The 20,812-nt window shown below is 44.3% G+C and overlaps 1 protein-coding gene across 1 annotated transcript in view; it reads right to left on the reverse strand.

The window, feature by feature from the left end:
- The window catches only part of DHRS7B (dehydrogenase/reductase 7B), a 67,950-nt gene extending 67,885 nt beyond the window's left edge, over positions 1–65 (reverse strand). Inside the window, exon 1 of the mRNA XM_057300365.2 lies at positions 43–65. The gene's annotated coding sequence lies outside the window, so the exon portion shown is untranslated. The remainder of the gene's footprint in view (positions 1–42) is intronic.
- Between the last annotated feature and the right edge of the window lie 20,747 nt (positions 66–20,812).

Here is a 20,812-nt window from a genome sequence, read left to right on the forward strand (position 1 = left end):
CCCAGAACCAGGGCTTATATCTTGGGGAAAAAATATACTTACTCTCAGAGGAATATGTAGATGGTTGAGAGAATGCTGTGGGTGTCACAACCTATGATTTCTGCAACAGCATCAAGGGTTGTTTCTGTAAAAAGGCAAAAGTTACAGTGAATAGGTGATCCTGTATAAAGAGTAATACATCAACTAGACATTTTGGAGGCATTCCTGGAATTGGAGTTAGCGGATTCGCATTGAAAATAAAGTCACTCTTGTCCCCATAGGGAGCCAAGTGGAGAGTCAGGACTTTCAACGTCACTCAGTTGCAACAAAGCCACCTCCCACCCCACATATCAGTGGAGGTCCCCTCCCCATCCCAGCAAGGGTGGTATCCCTGGAGGCCAACTGGAGAGCCTGAACTCCCACTTGTGCCAAACAACCTCCCTCCACGTGTCAACAAAGGTCAAGGGGAAAACCTGGACTTCCACCCCTACTTGGCAATAATGAAGAGGCATCCCCTTCCCCTGCCAAAGTGGGTCAGGAAGCCTGCTAAAACACAAGATTTAAATAAGATCCAGAGTCTTATGACACCCCAAAGTCCAGGTTTCCACCAAAGAGCACTCATTATACCAAGAAATGGGAAAATCTAAACTTCAATGAGAAAACACAATCAACAGCCGGGCGTGGTGGCTCGCGCCTGTAATCCCAGCACTTTGGGAGGCCAAGGTGGGTGGATCACCTGAGGTCAGGAGTTCAAGACCAGCCTGACCAACATGGTGAAACCCCGTCTCTATTAAAAATACAAAAATTAGCCGGGCATGGTGGCACATGCCTATAATCCCAGCTACTCGGAGGCTAAGGCAGGAGAATCGCTTGAAACCGGGAGGCAGAGGTTGTGGTGAGCTGAGATCACGCCATTGCACTCCAGCTGGGGCAACAAGAGCAAAACTTCATCTCAAAAAAAAAAAAAAAGAAAGAAAAGAAAAGAAAACACAATGAACAGATGCCAACACAGTCGAACAAGGGGGCACACACCTGTAACTGCAGCACTTTGGGAGGCCAAGATGGAAGGATCCCTTAAATCCAGGAGTTCAAAACCAGCCTCGGCAACATAGTGAGACCCCCATCTCTACGAATAAATTTTTTTAAAAAATTAGTGGGGCTTGGTGACATGTGCCTGTAGTCCCAGCTACCTGGGAGGCTGAGGTGGGAGGATCACTTGAGCACAGGAGTTTGAGGCTGCAGTGAGCTATGATTGCACCACTGCACTCCAGCCTGGGTGACAAAGTGAGACCCTGTCTCAAAAAAAATTTTTTTTAAAAAAAGAAAAATCAATTGTATTTCCATATACTAGCAACAAACATGAAAACCAAAAATTTAAATGCAGTACCATTTATAATCACTCAAAAAATCAAAATACTTAGGTGTAAGTTTAACAAAACATGTACAGGACTTATAAGCTAAAAGCTACAAAAGATTGTTGTAAGAAATCAAAGATCAGCTGGGCACAGTGGCTCATGCCTACAATCCTAGTACTTTGGGAGGCCGAGGCAGACAGATGGCTTGAGTCCAGGAGTTCAAGACAGCCTGGGCAAGACCCCATCTCTACAAAAAAAAAAAATACAAAAAATTAACTGGGCACGGTAGCCTGTAGTCCCAGCTACTTGGGAGGCTGAGGTGGGAGGATTACTTGAGTCTGGGAGGCAAAGGTTGTAGTGAGCCAAAATCACACCACTGCACTCTAGCCTGGGCGACCGAGTGAGACCCTGTCTCAAAAAAGAAAGGAAATTAAAGATCTAAAGAAACAGACATTTCAAGCTCATGGACTGAAGACTCAACATAGTAATGATGTCAATACTCCTTTAATTGATATACAGGTTTAACAAAATTCCTATCAAAATACCAGCAAAATTTTTTGAAGATGTAGAAAAGATTTTTTTTTTTTAATGTATGTGGAAAGGCAAAGGAACTAGAATAAATAGAATAAATAGCTAAAACAATTTTGGAAAACAATAATAAAATGGAACTACCTGATTTCAATTTTTATTATTATTTTTTTGAGACAGGGTCTTACTTTGCTGTCCAGGCTGGAGTGCAGTGGCACAAACACAGCTCATTGCAGCATCAACCTCCCAGGCTCAGGTGATCCTCCCACTTCAGCCTCCCAGGTAGCTGGGACTACAGGTGCATGTCACCACACACGGCTAACTTTTTCTGTATGTTTTGTAGAGACAGGGTCTTGCTATGTTGACCAGGCTGGTCTCGAACTCCTGGGCTCAAGCAATCCTCCCACTGTGGGCTCCCAAAGTTCTGGGATTACAGACGAGAGCAACCGCACCTGGCTTCAAATCTAATTATATAGCTCAAGATTGTTTGGTATTATCGAAGGATGAATACATAGGTCAATGGGAAAGAATAGAGGACCCAGAAATAGCCCCACACAAGTATGTCCATCTGATTTTTTAAGAAAGATTCAAAACAATTCAATGAGATGATAGGCTTTTTCAATAAATGGTGCTGGAGCAATTGAATGTTAATAGGCAAAAATTTAAAAATAAAAATAAAGAACCTTGACCTAAACCTCACACCATTTATGAAAATTAACTCAAAATGAATAATAGATTTAAACATAAAGCATAAAAATTTTAGAAGATAGTACAGGAGAAAATGTGGGGGAACCCTAGTTCTCTACCTAGTTGGTAGAGATTTCTTCAAAATGACACTGAAAGTACGATTCATAAAAGAAAAAAATTCATAAAGTGGACTTGATCAAAATTAAAAATGTTTTGCTCTGCAAAAGACTGTTAAAGGCAAACTACACACTGGAAGAATATATATGCAAACTATATATCTGAAAAAGGACTCATATCTAGAATATACAAAGAATTCTCAGCCAGGCACTGAGTGGCTCACACTTGTAATGCTAACACTTTGGGAGGCCAAGGTAGGAGAATTGCTTGAGCCCAGGAGTTTGAGACCAGCCTGGGCAACATAGTGAGATCCTGTTTCTATTTTTTTAAATTAAAAAAAAACCTCTCAAAACTCAACGTGAAAAAATTGAGCAATTCAATTTAAAAAATGGACAAAGACATGAAGAAACACTTCATTGAAGAGAATATACAACCGGCAAATAAGCACATAGAAAGATGATCAACATTACTAGCCATTAGGGAAATACAAATCAAGACCATGTGGAGGTATCACTACACACCTATTAGAACAGCTAGACAGATGTTGAATTTCTTAACACCCCAAAACCTTAGCCTCTCATCCTTAAGATAGTAAAGAAATTGTGAGGCCAAAGATGATAACACTTGTAAAGTGCCACAGAAGATAGTACTCAATAAATTGCAGCCGTTTTTATTGCTGTTGGTGGTGGAATTGTTGCAAAAATACTGGGATGCATAACTATATTTTTCCTCTGATGAAGCCAGAAAAAACTGTTTCAGTAATAACTAAGTTTAGTATAGCTCTAGGAAGAATTTCCTTTAGTGACAGGAACTCTAACAAGTCCCTCCCCCGCCCCCCCCCGTCCCTCCCGCTGCTGGGAATTTTAAAATAAAATCTGTTTCCTGCTGACCTGTCCTTTGAATGATGCTGCTTGGAGGCTGCGGAAACGTCTCCACCAAATTTCTTTTTCTGAGGTACCTGATGAGCTGCACGGAAACAGCGCCACCTTCCTGAAGCACGCGGAATGGAATCAATAGTTTGTAGTCCCGTGTTTGCGAGTATCACGCCATCTCTCCTCCGGGAGGTGCAAGGTGAACATTAATGGTGTACTGAAGCTATCAAATTATTAGAACAACTGAGAAGCGATAAGAGAAGAAAAACAATGCATTTTTAAGAACATTGTTGGTTTAAGACTAGGGTGCATGAAGCTGACACAGAGACAAAATGTTCTGTTATTTGCGGTTTCTGGAAAATGTCAGCTTCCTGGCAGGAAAGAAAGTTTCACTGCAACTCCCTGAAACTTAAAAGCTAGTGTTGGTGGCTGCCTCACAGAAACTGTGACTCTCAGAGATAAGAAAGCCCAGACCGGGCGTGGTGGCTCAGCCTGTAATCCCAGCACTTTGGGAAGCCGAGGCAGGCGACAGGCGGATCGCTTGAGCCCAGGAGTTCAAGACCAGCCTGAGCAACATGGTGAAACCCCGTCTCTACTAAAAATACGAAAATTAGCCAGGCGTGGTGGCACGTGCCTGTGGTCCCAGCAACTCGGGAAACTAAGGTAGGAGAATCGTTCCAAGCAGGGAGGCAGAGGTTGCAGTGAGTCGAGATCACGCCACTGCACTCCAGCCTGGGTGACAGAGCAAGGCCCTGTCTCAGAAAAAGAAGAGAAAGAAAAAAGAAAAGAAAAGAAAAAGAAATAAGAAAGCCATATTTCTTCTCTTAGAGAAAGGATTTATAATTTTTATTTATTTATTTTTTGAGACGGAATCATCACGCTCTGTCACCCAGGCTGGAGTGCAGTGGCGCAATCTCGGCTCACTGCAAGCTCCGCCTCCCGGGTTCAAGTGGTTTTTCTGCCTCAGCCTCCCGAGTAGCTGGGATTACAGGGGCCCACCACCAGGCCTGTCTAATTGTTTTGTATTTTCAGTAGAGACGGGGTTTCACCATGTTGGCAAGGCTGGTTTCTAACTCCTGACCTCAAGTGATCCGCCTGCCTTGGCCTCCCAAAGTGCTAGGATTACAAGCAGGAGCCATTGCGCCCGGCCAGGATTTATCAAATTTTGTATAAAACTGTATTTTAGGGTCTTACGTCTATTCTACAAACAATATCTATACTGTATTTTCTTCAAATCCTTAATCAGATATTATATTGAAGAGGGACATCCAGAAAGGCTGAGTGCAGGGTAGGACACATATTTTAATAAAATTGATTTTTCCACAGGAAGCTGTTGGCACTTGGGAGCTAGACCAGTGCTGTCCCATCTGGTGGCTACTAGCTACATGTGGCTGTTTATGTTTAAATTCAGTAAAGTTTAAAATTCAGTTCTTCAGTCCCACTAGCCACATTTCAAGTGTTCAACTCCCACTGTGGGCTCCCAAAGTTCTGGGATTACAGACGAGAGCAACCGCACCTGGCTTCAAATCTAATTATATAGCTCAAGATTGTTTGGTATTATCGAAGGATGAATACATAGGTCAATGGGAAAGAATAGAGGGCCCAGAAATAGCCCCCACACAAGTATGTCCATCTGATTGGACAAGTATGTCCATCACACAGTGACCAATACAGCAAATGTCCAATGTTCGTTACAGATGTAGAGCATTTCCACCATGCATATGGGTCGCAGAGAAGCCACATTTACCTTAAAAAAACAGGCTTTCTGCACTCAATTATTTCTACTAAATAGTTCTACTCCTGTTGAAGACATCTCTGTGTCAGACTATGAGCTGATGTCAAATGGGAAAAAACCTCAGACACTGGCATTGAACCTGGAGAGTCTGGCTCCAGAGCACCCTTGCAAACAGTTACACTGTCTGGATTTCCCAGACAGGAGTGGGGTTAGTGGGTGCAGCTCTGCAGCACAATGACATGGCTGGCTCGGTTCTAGTCCAGGGAGGAAATTCTCTGACAGTGGAGTCCCATGAACCCGCCTCCCCACTGACACACACACATACACACACACACACACACACACACACACACACACACACACACACACACACATCTTCCCTCAGAGATTGTGCAGAATGTGTAGGAGACCTCCCTCCTAAGGAACCAGGTCTTACTCTGTTGCCCAGACTGGAGTGCAGTGGCATGATCTCAGCTCACTGCAACTTCTGCCTCCTGAGTTCAAGATTCAAGTGATTCTCCTACCTCAGCCTCCTGAGTAGCTGGGATTACAGGCATATACCACCATGCTCTGCTAATTTTTCTATGTTTACTAGAGATGGGATTTCACCATGTTGGCTGGGCAGGTCTCGAACTCCTGACCTCAGGTAATCCACCCACTTTGGCATCCCAAATAAGAAACCAATTCTATTTTATGCTCACCAGGAGCTGTCTGGGTTTTGTTTGAATCAGCCTGTCAGTTTAACAGTTGCCACATCTTAATCCTGGCTTGACGAGAGATAGTTTTATTTGCTTTTCTCATGTATATTCAACTTCAGAGCTTCCACTTTTTGGGGAACACATTTAATAAATGAAAGGGGGGAAAAAGAGCCAAAATGAGATTATGATAATTATGAAATATTTTTAAAGCAGTCAATTTAATAAAACAATTTTAACATGCAAATATACGATGTAATGCATTTGTGATTTTTATAAGACAGTTTCAGAATTCATGGAAAAATCTACTAATTGGTAGTGCCTCAGAAGCTGTGCAGTGATGCTGGAGGGAGTGCAAGTGACGTTTTTCTCATCACTGTCTTCTCTGTGATGCTGCGGCCTCATACAGCAGTAAGGTCCAAAGCCTAAACTCTAGGGCCTTTTTGAATACGAAGTGGGGACCACTGCCTGGCCCACTCTTACCAGCCTCCCTCCTCCAGCAGGCGGTGGGGCCTGGGTGCGTCTCCCAGGAGTCATCTTGCCCTGGCCCTTCCAGCCCCATTCTCTCCGTTTCCCAGCAGGCATCTGTATTGATGTTCCCGAGGCAAGTGACTGACCTTCACTGTCCCTTTCCCCCCTTCCTGCCAGGAAGAATATTGGGGTGCATAAGCTACCACCTACCCTACCATTTAAGCTCCTCCTTCTAGAATCATGCATGGCCTACTGGTCATGAGGTGGGTTTCCTCCATCTGTTCCAGTCCCCTAGGGAAGCAGCTCCTTAACCCCTCACCGTTAACACCGTGATACTAACACAGGACATTTCAGGAGTTGTTCAGTTCAGTGTTTCTCTATTCCTTTAGCATGGATTTACCCACACAAGAGGCTATGGGTTTCTAAGCATCTTTGTATTCCAGAGGTGACCACATCCCTCCTTGAGGCCGGGAAAATCTGCCTCTGAGCCAAATAAGGTGTGTGTGTGTGTGTGTGTGTGTGTGTGTGTGTGTGTGTTGTTGTTGTTGTTTTGTTTTGTTTTTTGGGAACAGGGTCTCTCTCTGTCACCCAGGCTGGAGTACAGTGACCCAATCACAGGCTCACTGCAGCCTTGACCTTCTGGACCCAAGCAATTCTCCTACCTCTGACTTCTGTGTTGGTGGGACTACAGAGTGCACCAGGAAGCCTGGCTAATTTTTGTACTTTTTTTTTTTTTTTTTGTAGAGACGGGGTCTCACCATGTGGCCCAGACTGGTCTTGAACTCTTGGGCTCAAGCAATCCATCCACTTCGGCTTCCCAAAGTGCTGGGATTATAGGTATAAGCTACTGTACCCAGCCTCCAAATAAGCTTTGATCTTAAGATTTCTCCCATGAAAGAATTAAATTATCCAGGCTCAAAAAGTGCTGAAAAGATGCTAAACAGCATCTGCTGTTTAGCAACAGAGAGACTTTCTGCCACCAGGAAGGTATTTTGGGTTTTTAGAAACACATATGATTCTCAAACACTCTGCTTAAGGATCTATAAAAACCTATTTGTATCCCTGTTGCCCACAAACAGCCCCATCAGCTACAGCACGGCAGACCCTTGGCATTTCTGTGTTAATTTAAACTGACCTGGGCCGGGCACGGTAGCTCATGCCTGTAATCTCAGAACTTTGTGAGGCCAAAGCAGGCGGATCACTTGAGGCCAGGAGTTCGAGATCACCTGGCCAATGTGGCAAAACCCTGTCTCTACTAAAAATACAAAAATTAGCTGAGCGTGGTGACATACACCTGTAATCCCAGCTACTTGGAAGGCTGAGGCAGGAGAATTGCTTGAACCTGGGAGGCAGAGGTTGCAGTGAGCTGAGATAGCACCACTGCACTCTGGCCTGGGCAACAGAGCGAGACTCTGTCTCAAAAGAATAATAAAAATAAACTGTCTGATCTGTAAGATGAAATGGGAAGCAAAGGCTCCCATCCTTAGTGACTGCAGAGAGTAGAGAGACATAAAATGAGATCCACGGAGTCTACGGGTGCAGCTACTTGCAGTCAAGGACTTCAGGCCTGGCTTAGTATATTGCAAAGTGCTCGGAAGAGTACTGGCAAGGCATTATTTTAGATCTGTGGTTCAGGTGTCTTATGGGGAAACACACTTCATTTTCTTTCTTTTTCTTTTTGAGATGGAGTTTCGCTTTTGTTGCCCAGGCTGGAGTGTAATGGCAAGATCTCGGCTCACCACAACCTCTACCTCCTGGGTTCAAGCGATTCTCCTGCCTCAGCCTCCTGAGTAGCTGGGATTACAGGCATGCGCCACTATGCCTGGCTAATTTTTTGTATTTTTAGTAGAGATGGGGGTTTCTCCATGTTGGTCAGGCTGGTCTAGAACTCCTGACCTCAGGTGATCCACCCGCCTTGGCCTCCCAAAGTGCTGGGATTACAGGCATGAACCACTATGCCCAGCCCAATGCACTTCATTTTGTTACTTCTCCTTGCTTATAACAAATTCATTCATTCAATAAATGCTGACAGAGCATTTACTACGTTCAGGGTACTATGGCAAGTCAAGGATTAAGCAGGCACAGCTCCGGCTCTCAAGAAGCTCATGAGCTGGGGGAAGAGAACATATGTACACACTTAGCTGTCACAGGAAAACGTGGCGTGTGGAGTTTCAAATACATAGCTGTGGAAATTTAAGTGGGGATGGAGTAAGGTGAGCATCCAGGAAGGTTTCATCAAAGAGTAGATACTTCTGTGGGACCTTGAAGGATGGGAGAATTTGGACATGTCCAATTCACCCTTTTTGACATTAGCAAGGACATAAAGGAACACTCAGAGAATGGTTAGTCCCTTTATTTGGCTGCTGTGCAGGGAGGATGAAGATGAGAATTGGGAAAGAAGATAGGGTCAGATTGGGGAGGGGTTGGACTCTATTAAGGCAGCAGAGGAAAGCCATGATGGGCTTTGTAGCAGGAAATCCACCAGATCATCCTGTTGCACGAGAAAAACTCTCTCAGCTGCTCCTCTGAAAGGTGGATGGAAGAAGGGAGAGGGTCAAGGCAGATAGTTCAAGTGGGAAGCTGCGGCAGTTGCCAATACTGTTGGCAGAAGCTTGGGTTCGCAGATGTATCCCTAGCAGTTTGCTTGTTGCAAGTTTTTCCAAAATAGTTGTTGGAGATTACGGGTTGTTTTTTTTTTGTTTTGTTTTGTTTGTTTTTTTTTGTTTTTTTTTGAAACGGAGTCTCACTCTGTCGCTCTGTTGCCCAGGCTGGAGTGCAGCGGCACCATCTCGGCTCACTGCAAGCTCCACCTCCCAGGTTCACGCCATTCTCCCGCCTCAGCCTCCCGAGTAGCTGGGACTACAAGCGCCCGCCACCACGCCCAGCTAATTTTTTGTATTTTTAGTAGAGACAGGGTTTCACCATGTTAGCCAGGATGGTCTCGATCTTCTGAGCTTGTGATCCTCCCGCCTCGGCCTCCCAAAGTGCTGGGATTGCAGGCATGAGCCACCACGCCTGGCCCCACAGGTTTTAAATATTTGTATTTCTTGCATACCTACTATGTGCTGGGTAGTTTGGGATGAATAAAGGAAGTGAATTCCAAAATTAAGGTCCTGAGGGCACAAATGGAGAGGAGAGAGGCTGAAATCGAGACACATGGTAGGCATAGGATAAACATGACTTGGCAGTGGACTGGAAGCCAAGGGAAGGGGGAAGAGCAGCAAGGACTTAAGGAGGATGCAGGATGATGAAGATCTCACAGAAGCAGCAGGTTTAGGGGGAAATGGGATGAACTCCTTTTTGGATATGTTGGGTTTGACATTCTGGCAAGAGAGCTTAATAGGGCAGCTCAGCAAGCTTGGCTCTATGAGTTTGTCAGGCCTGAAGACGGAGCAGAGACCACAGGGGTACATGAGATTTCCCTAAGGAATGGGTGTGGGCCCCACATCTACACCGTGGAGTAAGAAGAGAATAGGACTGTGGTAGGTTGAATTTTTGTTCACCCAGATGTGGCACCCCCACATCTGGATTAAACACATTCCTGCTCAGTAGAACCCAGGAGCAGCCACGAGACTTGCATAATCAGCCACATGTAAGCAGAAGTGACATGGGTCACCTCTGAGCAGAAACTGTGTGTGATTTACCATGTCTCTTTCTCTTCTTTCTGCCCTAAGACCATCAATGTCCCAAACAGAGACTTTTCCAACAGACTGGGTCCCGGAGTGAAAAAAGTGATGTGTAGTACTGTAGCAGGCCCACGATGGACATGTAACATGAGCAAGAAATGAACTGTTGTCGTTGTAAGCCACTGAGATGGGAGGACGGTCATTTTTCACACAGCATAACCTAACCTATACTGACTGATACAAGGTCAAGGACAGATCCTTGGTGATCACTTAGGGCATAGAAAGAGGAAGAGAAGATGTAGAAGATGATCCTCAGAGAAGAGGATGAGAACAGGAATGCAAGTGACAGAAATACTAAAGCGTTTTCTTCATTTAATCCAGCCTTAATTGATGATCAGTGTCATTGTTCTAAGCACAATCCCTAAGTAGGGCAATTGAGGAACATCTTTCAATATTTCAAATTTCATGTATCCTCCCATCTGAGCACTTCCATGATTCTATAGATATATTTACATATGTGCTGTGATGGTTAATACTGAGTGTCAACTTGATTGGATTGAAGGATGCCAAGTATTGTTCCTGTGTGTGTCCATCAGGATGTTGTCAAAGGAGATTAACATTCGATTCAGTGGACTAAGAGAGGCAGATCCACCCTCAATCTGGGTGGGCACCATCTAACTAGCTGCCAGCACAGCTAGGATAAAAGCAGGCAGAGGAACACGGGAGGACTAGACTGGCTGAGTCTTCCAGGTTTCATCTTTCTGCTATGCTGGATGTTTCCTGCCCTCGAACAATGGACTCCAAGTTCTTCAGCTTTTGGACTCTTGGACCTACGCCAGTGGTTTGCCAGGGGTTTTTGGGCCTCTGGCCACAGACTGAAGGCTGTACTGTCGGCTTCCCTGTTTTTGAGGTTTTAGGACTTGGGCTGGTTTCCTTGTTCCTCAGTTTGCAGATGGCCTATTGTGGGACTTCACCTTGTGATCCTGTGAGTCAATACTCCTTAATAAACTCCCTTTCAGATACACATCTATCCTATTAGTCCTGTCTCTCTAGAGAACCCTGACGAATACATATGCAAAATGATGTATGTACAAGACTATGTAATACATCCTTATTTTTGATAGCAAAAGATTGAACCAACTCAAATATCCATTAATGGAAGCCTGGTTAAATCCATCGGAGTATAGCCACACACTGTAATACCATGAAACTCAAAGAAGTAACTCTATGCACCAACAGGAGAAGTCACTACATATCTTAGTGACATATATAAAGTTTAAAAAAGCAAAGTGAGTCTTGATTTTACTGCGATAATATTAACAAATACTGCCCCCACCATTGTTAAAACTGGTTTGCGACCAACATTTTCTTGCTCAGAGATCTGTAGGTCAGGTGGTTTGGGCTGCCGATTAGGTTCACATGTGCTCCACATGTCTCTCATTTTGGGACCCAGTCTGAAGGTACAGAGGCTACCCGGGGCAAGTCCTTGTCATGGCAGATGGCAAGAGTGCAAGAGGTCTAGGGGGAACTTATCAGTCCTCCTAAAGCCTCTGCTTGGATATGACACACTTTCACTTGTGCCCAAACGAAGTACACTATATATGGCAAAGCCCAAAGTCAGCCAAAAAGAGAAGTGAACTCTACCACAATGGGGAGAGGTGACAGGAGTGAATATTTGCAGCCCAATCAAAACACAGATCCATAAGGAGCTAGGCTCAGAAACCACACAAAGGATGGGACATGGAAACTGGGATGGGGGGATGAGGATGAGGGAACAGGTCACTAAGTGAATTCTTTACTTTTTATTTATTGTTATTTTAATGTATTAACTTAATGCTTTTGAACCATGTGAATAAAATTTAAGTAACTGAGAAAAAATTAACAATGTGCATTATACTTTGTAAACTCCATCAATGTAAAATAATCAAAAGGGTCAGAATCTAATTTAAAGAGAGTTTATTCAGTCACAAAGTGTAAGGCTAGGCTACCAACACCAACTCCAAAGGAATGGGGTCAGCATTTCAAAATAGGGACGTTTAGCGATTTCATTTGTATAGGCAGAGACAGAGGAGTTTTGCAAGATTACAACATTATTCATACAAGGATAGCACATGGTTACAGCAAATTGATTAATTATAGGTAGTACTTCTTTTGGGAAGGGTACATTTAACATTTTTTTTTTTTTTTTTTTTTTGCAGAGGGTATAATAATCATGAGGTTTCTGTCCTCCAGTCTAAGCACAGCAGGACAAAAAAGAGAAGTTTTTTTTTTTTTTTTTGAGACAGGGTTTTTTTTGTTTTTTTTTTTTTTTTGAGACAGGGTTTTGCTCTGTCACCCAGGCTAGAGTGCAATAGCATGATCTCGGCTCACTGCAGCCCCTGCCTCCTGTGCTCAAGTGATCCTCCTGTCTCAGCCTCCTGAGTAGCTGGGGCTACAGGCACATGCCACAATGCCCAGCTAATTTTTGTGTTTTTTGTAGAGACAGGGTTTCGCCATGTTGCCCATGCTGGTCTTGAAACCCTGGGCTCAGGTGATCTGCCTGCCTCAGCCTTCCAAATTGCTGGGATTACAGGTGTGAGCCACTGCACCTGGCCAGGAAGTTAATCTTTAACAAGGGTCATTAATTAAGAAGGCAAGGCCAGACATGGTGGCTCACGCCTGTAATCCCAGTACTTTGGGAGGCCAAGGCAGGCAGATCACCTGAGGTCGGGAGTTTGAGACCAGCCTGACCAAGATGGAGAAACCCCGTCTCTACTAAAAATACAAAATTAGCCGGTGTGGTGGCGCATGCCTGTAATCCCAGCGATTTGGGAGGCTGAGGCAAGAGAATCGCTTGAACCCAGGAAGCAGAGGTTGCAGTGAGCCAAGATCACGCCACTGCACTCCAGCTGGGCAACAAGGGCAAAACTCCGTCTCAAAAAAAGAAAAAAAGAAAAAAGAAGGCAGGAGGGTTTTGTCCCTAATGTCCTTTAGTTCTCTCTAGTCATTGTACAGGACAAGAAAACTAAGAAAGTGAGTTAATCTATAATCTGAGAGCAGACATTGTAACCACATGTGACTCAAATCACAGTCACATCTCTCTCGAGTCTTAACGTGTTTTTTGGGTGTTCCAACAGCTTTTACGTTTTATTTTCACATTTTCCCCTTTTCATCAAGATCTTTTGAAGAAAGCATTGTAGATGAACTCAATAGTTTTAACTCCTTTTTAATTTTTTAAAAATATTTATTTATTTATTTATTTATTTATTTATTTTAGAGACAGGGTCTTACTCTCACCCAGGCCACAGTGCAGTGGCTCAGTCACAGCTCACTGCAGCCTTAAACTCCTAGGCTCAAGTGATCCTCCTGCTTCAGCCTCTCAAGTAGCTGGGATTTCTCAGACTCTTTTTATGTCCGGGAGTTTAGTCCCATGTCACTAGGAAGACTCATTCCTAAGATACCATGTCTTATGGTGAAAGTGGAATTGGATGAACTATAAGACTCATGAGGTATAGGCCAAAATTTTTTTTTTTTTTTTGAGACGGAGTCTCGCTCTGTCGCCCAGGCTGGAGTGCAGTGGCGCAATCTCGGCTCACTGCAAGCTTCGCCTCCCGGGTTCATGCCATTCTCCTGCCTCAGGCTCCCGAGTAGCTGGGACTACAGGCGCCCGCCACCACCATGCCCGGCTAATTTTTGTATTTTTAGTAGAGACGGGTTTCACCGTGTTAGCCAGGATGGTCTCGATCTCCTGATCTTGTGATCCGCCCGCCTTGGCCTCCCAAAGTGCTGGGATTACAGGCGTGAGCCACCGTGCCCGGCCAGTATAGGCCAAATTAAAAAAAAACACGAAGGAAGTGACTTTGTGACCTGAGCCAGGTTACTTGGTTACATTTTTAATTAATGTGATTTATTCAAGTGATCATTATTTTAGTCTTTTGAGTCACGCTGACTCAATTATTTATTTATTTATATTTTTCGAGACAGAGTCTCGCTTGCTGGAGTGCAGTGGCGTGATCACGGCTCACTGCAACCTCTGCCTCCCAGTTTCGAGTGATTCTCCTGCCTCAGCCTCTCGAGCAGCTGGGATTTCAGGCACACATCACCACGCCCAGCTTATTTTTGTATTTTTAGTAGAGGCGGGGTTTCCCCATGTTGGCCAGGCTGTTCTCAAACTCCTGACCTCAGGCGATCTGTCCGCCTCGGCCTCCCGAAGTGCTGGGATTATAGGCGTGAGCCACCATGCCCAGCTGGTTTCTTTTTTTTGTTTTTGTTTTGTTTTGTTTTGTTTTTGAGACAGTCTTCCTCTGTTGCCTAGGCTGGAGTGCAGTGACATGATCTTGGCTCAGTGAAACCTCTGCCTCTTGGGTTTAAGTGATTCTCCTGCCTCAGCCTCCCGAGTAGCTGGAATTACAGGTGTGTGCCACGCCAGGCTAATTTTTGTATTTTTAGTAGAGACGGGATTTCGTCACGTTGGCCAGGTTGGTCTTGAACTCCTGGCCTCAAGTGATCCACCCACCTCAGCTTCCCAAAGTGCTGGAATTACAGGTGTGAAACTCTGTGCCAAGCCACACTGACTCAGTTGTAAACAAATGTTATAACAGCAACTTAGACAAAAACAAGACAAAACACAACAAATGTTTATAATTTCTAGAATAAGTCATGACTTTACCACCAAGTTTCCCAAGAGCCAAACCAGCTATTTAGCCAGTTGCTTAGAGAACGTTTTGGATATGAAAGATTGGTTATTTGGGTTTTCATATTAGCCATTACCTTAGTGATATTATTTGATTTATCTGGGATATAGACACAGCATTTAGTTTTACAATAACACAGCATTAATGGAAAAACAAAACTCTGTAAACAATTTAAAGAGGTTTATTCTGAGCCAATGTGAATGACCTTGGCCCAGGGAACAGTCTCAAGAGGTCTTGAGAAAGTATGCCCAAGGTAGTTGAATTACAGTTTGGTTTTATACATTTTAGAGAGACAGGAGCCATAAGCAAAGACATAAATCAATACATGGAAGGTATACTTTGGGTCAGATCAAAATGGCAGGACATCTTTTTTTTTTTTTCTTTTTGAGATGAAGTCTCGCTCTGTCGCCCAGGCTGGAGTGCAGTGGCGCGATCTCGGCTAACTGCAAGCTCCACCTGCCGGGTTCACACCATTCTCCTGCCTCAGCCTCCCGAGGAGCTGGGATTACAGGCGCCTGCCACCACGCCCAGCTAATTTTTTTTTGTATATTTAGTAGAGCTGGGGTTTCACCGTGGTAGCCAAGATGGTCTTGATCTCCTGACCTCGTGATCTGCCCGCCTCAGGCTCCCAAAGTGCTGGGATTACAGGCATGAGCCATTGCACCCGGCAATGGCAGGACATCTTAAAGGGGCATGGGCTTCCAGGTTGTAGGTAGATTCAAAGATTTTCTTATTGGCAACTGGTTGAAAGAGTTAAGCTTTGCTTAAAGACTTGAAGTCAGTAGAAAGAAATGCTTTAATCCAGAAAAGGGGGATTGTGGAGGCCAAGGTCTTTGTTATGTAGATGAAGCCTCACAGGTAGCAGCCTTTAGAGAGAATAGATGATAAATGTCTCTTTTCAGGTCTTAAAAGATGGCAGACACTCAGTTAATCTCTCCTATGTCTGGGAAATGCCTGGAAAGGGAAGCCCTGGCTGCATTAATGGAGATTCTCTACAGATAGAAATTTCTACCACAAAAGATGGCTTTGCAGGGCCATTTTAAAACATGTTAAAGAAGTATATTTTGCAGTAAAATATTTTGATTTCCTTAAGGGTCTGCTATCTGTCATGTGATGCTCTATCAGAATCAGGTTGGAATTTGGTATCTTTTTGCCATAAAGAGTCTGTTTTGTCAGACTTATGATCTCTATTTTAATGTTAACATTGGTCAGTGGTGCCTAAACTCCAAAGGGGAGGAGGTATGATAAGGCATGTCTGACCTCCCTTCCCATCATGGGCAGAAGTTCAGTTTTTCAGGTTTCTCTAGGGTCCCCTTGGCCATTAATTCAGTTGGGGGTGCTTAGGATTTTGTTTTTGGTTTACAACCGTTTCTTCTTGGGCCATGGTGAGTATAGCTAAAGCCATATGGTTTTGCAATACAGCTTTTTTCATGAGAGTAACTTTATTATTCAATAATGAGATAACCATGTAGATATATTTAGGACCTTCTGTGTATAATTGCTTAGGGCCTCTACATGCCAAATAACATCTTTAGTACCCAGTTGTGGCACAAAGATAGAAGCTAAATGATCATATGGTCAACAAAAAGAGTCAAGCTCTGTAAAAATATTTGAAGAGATCTATTAGAGCCAAATATGAGTGACCATGGCCTGTAACTCAGGAGGTCCTGAGACCACGTGCCCAAGGTGGTCAGGGTGCAGCTTGGTTTTATACATTTTAGGGAGGCATGAAACATCAATCAAATACATTTAAGAAATACATTGGTTTGGCCCAGAAAGGTGGGACAACTCAAAGCTAGGGTTTCCAGGCTATAGATAATTTAAACATTTTCTGGTTGACAATTGGTTGAGTTTGTCGAAAGACCTGGGATCATAGAAAGGAAATGTTCAGGTTAAGATAAAAGACTGTGGAGACCAAGGTTCTTTTAAAGTCTTATAGTAGCTGCCCTGTGAGACAATAGATGACAAATGTTTCCTATTCAGACCTTTAAAAGGTGCTAGACTCTTAATCTCTTTAGATTGGGAGGGCCTGGAAGAAAAAGATCTAGCTATGTTAATAGAGATTCTTTACAAATGCAAATTTTCCCCGACAAAGGACAGTTTTGCAGGGCCATTTTAAGATGTGGCAAAGAAACATGTTTTGGGGTAAAATATTTTGATTTTCTTTTTTGTCTCATAATGTTATGCCGGAGTCAGGTTGGAAAGTAAGTGACAATATATAGGGTTAAATAAAACCCATCTGGTGAGAATTTATGGTTTGTAGGGCATGACTCCCCAGACCCCTTAAATAGAAATTTGGGCAAGATAAGAAAAAAATCAGAGCTTAGTCCTCAATGCCAATGGAATACAGAAGGAATCCAACAAGATTGTAAATGAGGGAGATCTGTGAGTTTTGTAAACCAAAAATAAAATTCTAAGCCCTTCAACTGTGGGCGGCAAGCCACCCAGGTGCTGAGGCAAGAGACCGAGGACAGGAGCTGTTCCAGTATAATAAAATATAAAACAAGAATAGTTATACCAGATATAGATCTTGGATATGATTATATATTAATATCATTAATCATTAGTTTGTAGCAATTACTCTTTATTCCAATATTATAGTAATCCTCGCTCTATAACCATAACCTAGGAAAAACCAGGCCATACAGAGATAGGAGCTGAGGGGACATAGTGAGAAGTGACCAGAAGACAAGAGTGCGAGCCTTCTGTCATGCCGAGACAGGGCTACCAGAGGGCTCCTTAGTCTAGAGGTAACGCCAGCATCTGGGAAGACGCCCGTTGCCAAGCGGACCGTGGTCTAGAGGCAGCGTAAGTGTCAAGGAAAAACACCCGCTACTTAGCAGACCGGGAAAGGGAGTCTCCCTTTCCCCGGGGGAGTTTAGAGAAGACTCTACTCCTCCACCTCTTGTGGAGGGCCTGACATTAGTCAGGCTTGCCCGCAGTTATCCGGAGGCCTAACCGTCTCCCTGCGATGCTGTGCTTCAGTGGTCATGCTCCTAGTCTGCCTTCATGTTCCAACCTGTACACCTGGCTCTGCCTTCTAGATAGCAGTAGCAAATTAGTGAAAGTACTAAAAGTCTGTGATAATGGTGTAAGTTGTTTCTCTCTTTGTCTCCTTTCTCTCTCTCTCTCTCTGCCTCGGCTGCCAGGCAGGGAAGGGCCCCCTGTCCAGTGGACACGTGACCCACATGGCCTTACCTATCATTGGAGATGGCTCACTCTCCTTATCCTGCCCCTTTGTCTTGTATCCAATAAATATCAGTGCAGTCTGGCATTTGGGGCCACTACCAGTCTCCACGACTTGGTGGTAGTGATCCCCTGGGCCCAGCTGTCTTTTCTTTTATCTCTTTGTCTTGTGTCTTTACTTCTACACTCTTGTCTCCACACACGGGGCGAAACCCACCGACCCTGTGGGGCTGGTCCCTACACTCAACCATCTGAATGGATCCCTCCTCTTGGCCAAGGGCATTCTAAGGTCAACCTGAAAAACTAGTTCAAGCCATGATGGGAAGGGAGGGTCAGACATGCTTCATTATACCCTCCTCCCTTTTGGAATTCAGGCCCAGCTGACCAGCATTAACATTAAAACAGATCTTAAGGCTGACAAAGAGGACTCTTTGTAGCAATAAGATGCCAAATTCCAGCCTGACTCTAGTATGGCATCACATGACAGATAGCAGGCCCTGAAAGAAATCAATGTATTTTGCCGGGCATGGTGGCTCACATCTGCAATCCCAGCACTTTGAGAGGCTGTGGCAGGCAGATCACATGAGGTCAGGAGTTCAACATGGTGAAACCCTGTCTCTACTAAAAATACAAAAATTAGCTGGGTGTGGTGGTATGCCCCTATAATCCCAGCTACTGCGGAAGCTGAGGCAGGAGAATCACTTGAACCCAGGAGGGGGAAGTTGCAGTGAGCCGAGATTGAGCCACTGCACTCCAGCCTGGGTGACAGAGCCAGACTCTGTCTCAAAGAAAAAAAAAAAAAATCAAAGTATTTTACCCCAAATTATGCTTCTTTGCCGTATCTTGAAATACTCCTGCAAAGCTGCCTCTTGTGGGTAAAATCTACATTCTGAAGAGAATCTCTTTCCTTTTCTGGGCATTCTTCCTGATCCAGGAGAGAATTAACTTTGATAAGAAACATTTACAATCTATTCTCTCTGAAGCCTGCTACCTGGAGGTTTCCTCTACACAATGGGAATCTTGGTCTCCACAACTGCTTATCTTAAACCCTCACATTCCCTATTGAGCCTAGGTCTTCAGAAAATAACTTAACTCTCAACAGATTGCCAGTCCAGAAATCTTTGAATCTGCCTATGACCTGGAAGCATCCCAGCCCCACCCCCGCTTCAGGTTGCCCCAACTTTGAACCAATGTACATCTTACATATATTGATTAGTGTCTTCTGTCTCCCTAAAATGTATAAAACCTGATCACCTTGGGCATATGTTCTCAGGATCTCCTGGGGCTCTGTCATGGAACATTGGTCACTCATATACGACTTAGAATAAATCTCTTAAAATATTTTACAGAGTTTGACTCTTTTTGTTGACAGTTTGAAAGGGTAGGCTGGGCGCGGTGGCTCACGCCTGTAATCCCAGCACTTTGGGAGGCTGAGGCGGGTGGATCACGAGGTCAGGAGATCGAGACCATCCTGGCTAATAGGGTGAAACCCCATATCTACTAAAAATACAAAAAAAATTAGCCAGGCATGGTGGCAGGCACCTGTAGTCCCAGCTACTCGGGAGGCTGAGGCAGGAGAATGGCGTGAACCCGGAAGGCGGAGCTTGCAGTTAGCCAAGATCACGCCACTGCACTCCAGCCTGGGTGACAGAGCGAGACTCCGTCTCAAAAAAAAAAAAAAAAAAAAAAGGCTATGAACTTTTTGACCTTGTGCCCAGGCATAACCCAAAGAACCATCCTAGGGTATCACCTGGTGAAATAGTCCACATTTAGTTGACTCAGCCTTCTGAGACGTGAATCCAAGGGTCTCTGTCTTCTAATTTTGTGGTATAAGGTATGAAAGAAAAATAAGTCTTGGGACGCCAGAATCACTAAGCTAAAGGGAAAAGTCAAGCTGGCAACTGCTTAGGGCAAACCTGCCTCCCATTCTATTCAAAGTCATCCCTCTGAGGCTCCCCTGAGACAAATGCATATCTGATTGCTTCCTCTGCCCTATTGCTTATGTGAAAATGCATATTCACTGAGCCATTCTAAATTGTGTATTCAGTGGAAGGCTGATCAAGGACTCAAAAGAATGCAACCTTTTGTCTCTTATCTACTTCTATCCTGGAAGCCCCCACTTTAAGTTATCCTCCCCTACTGGATGGAATCAATGTACATCTTACATATGTTATTGATTTCTCCTGTCTCCCTATAATGCGTAAAAGCAAACTATACCTCTGACCACCTTAGGCACGTCTCAGGACTTCCTGAGGCTGTGTCACAGGCTCATCCTTAACCTTGGCAAATAAACTTTCTTAAATTGACTGAGACCTCACTCAGATATTTTGCGTTCACAAATGACGCAGGATTTTTCTCAGTCACTTTGCCAACTGGAGACCTCCACAGGCAGTGACGCCCCCCAGCCTGGGCCTTGCTTGGCCCTGGGCCAGCCACTGGAGGTGCCCCACCCACTCGGCCTGCCTGTGCTATAGCTTGTACCCATGTTTGGCAGCTCCCAAGCTCTTGTCCTGCATCCAAGAAGAATGAGGATATGCTGACAATTGAAGGGTGAGAATGGGTGGAGAAGAATTTTATTGAGTGATGGAATAGTTCTCAGCAGAGAGGAGATGCAGGGGGTGGTTCCCCCTAGCTTAGTCCAGGGCTTTCATGGGTTCAGAATAGGGGAGTAGATACCGATTGGTTTGTGAGTATGCAAAGAAAGGCTACAGCAAAGACACCACTAAAGGATGAGCATGGCAGTGTTAAAAAAACAATTAGGAAAGGGTAGGTATATGTAAAATAGGTGAAGAGTGGGGATCAATCAGAGGAAAGCATGCCAAACGGGAAGACAGGTTCTCGATCCTATCCAAGGATCTACGCGGCACTGTCTTCAGTTCAAAGGTCGG

This window comes from Pan paniscus, chromosome 19, assembly GCF_029289425.2.
Source record: "Pan paniscus chromosome 19, NHGRI_mPanPan1-v2.0_pri, whole genome shotgun sequence".
Classification (NCBI taxonomy): Eukaryota; Metazoa; Chordata; class Mammalia; order Primates; family Hominidae; genus Pan; species Pan paniscus.